Raw genomic sequence first — 1,896 nt, 5'->3', positions numbered from 1 at the left:
AGATATGCAAGAAAAGTGAATAAAGCTATCAATGCCTTGGTGGCTCTGAAGGGGGGTTGCTCAAAAGGGTGTTTATGCATCAAATGCCCCTTTTACAACAAATCCAAACATGCCCTTTAGGATAACTATGCATTGGTTGATCCTTTGTTATTTCTCTTGCGAGGCTTTTTTGTGGTCTAGTACATTGAACAAGACTTTTACAATTGATATCATTCGAAAGCGCCATCGGTTAACGGGTGTTTGATGTGTAAAAAGGAATCACAATATGAAATGATGTCTTAGGTTAAGAAGCAATTTTGAAAAAGGAATCACAATATGAATTTCATCACCTATGGATACTCGAACGCTTGACTGGGTGTTGAAACTCCTAAGAGTCTACCACCCGAGGGGGGCAAACTGAAATATGAGCGGGGCAAACTATCATATGAGCGAGGCAAACTTAGAAAATCAGCGGGGCAAACTAGAAGATCAGTGAGGCAAACTAGAAGATCAGCGGGGCAAACTAGAAGATCAGCGGGGCAAACTTAACAAATAATTTCGTAGCTTGCGCCGAAAAATCTAAACATATCCAATGTTCAAATGGACCACACCACATGAAGTTGATCATTTCTTAGGGGCCACAGCCAAGCCATTCAAGCTTACAGTTGTGTTTTCTGTTAATCCATATATGTATGATCTTGTGAATAGGTTTGATAACAAACAAACATCACTGTTGGGCCGGCTATGGTTTCGGTGGTAGAAATCATTATGCCCACTGTTTCCCATGGTATGATCCACTTGATCTTTTGATATGCTTCGATTTGGGGGTTAGACCCCTCAAAATAAATGAAAAAACGGATGGACGGTGTGGATATATTACATACATTCATTGTGGGCCCAACTGAGTTTACATAGTACAATGGGAACGTACTACTAACTCAGTACGCAATCCGATTACGCTTGCTACGCCCTATGATGGTGTTTCATTTGTAATACATCATGTTCATCGAATGTAATGTCCATCCGTTTTCGCAATATGTATACACCAAAGCCCCATATGTGGAAGGGAACCTGGACTGAGGGAGGACACCTAGACATTCGGGGGACAAACATGAAATTGAACGGGGCAAACTAGAAGATCGGCGGGGAGACTGGAAGATGCAAACTGGAAAATCGTGGAGGGAAACTAGAAGATCAGGGGAAACTAGAAATCAGGGGAAACTAGAAGATCGGGGAACTAGAAGATCAGGGCAAACTAGAAGATCACAGGCAAATTGAAAAATTAGCTGGGCAAACTAGAAAATCAAGGGGGCAAACTGAAAATCAGCGGGAGATTTTTGAAAATCAACGGGGCAAACATGAAAATCATGGGGCAAACTTAACAAATAATTTCGTGGCTGGAGCTGAAAATTTTAAACATATCCAATGTTGAAATGGAATGTTGAAATTGACCACACCACTTGAAATTTTGAATTGAACTTCTAATGGTGATCGTTTCTTAGGGGCCACAGAAGTTTTGGATCAAGCTTATAATTGTGTTTTCTATTAATCCATATATGTATGATCTTATGAATAGGTTTGATAACAAACAAACATTATTGTTGGGCCGACTATGGTTTCGGCGGTGGAAATCATTATGCCCACTGTTTCCCATGGTATGATGCATTTGATCTTTTGATCTGCTTCAATATGGGGCTCAACCCCTTAAAATTTTCCGTTAACGGATGGACAGCATGAATAGTAAATTCAATGTGGGCCCAACTGAGTTTAAAATATAAAAGGGAAACGGATTGGCTATTCCCCCTGCCACCAGCCCCGTGGCTGATGGTCGGTGCTCTGTGGGACCCACATGACGTATGTATTTCATCCATTCCGTTCATCCATTTTTAAATATTATTTTAGGGTTTTATCCAAAAA

This window comes from Magnolia sinica, chromosome 15 (genome assembly GCF_029962835.1).
Source record: "Magnolia sinica isolate HGM2019 chromosome 15, MsV1, whole genome shotgun sequence".
Taxonomy (NCBI): Eukaryota; Viridiplantae; Streptophyta; class Magnoliopsida; order Magnoliales; family Magnoliaceae; genus Magnolia; species Magnolia sinica.
Note: the sequence above shows the minus strand (reverse complement) of the source record.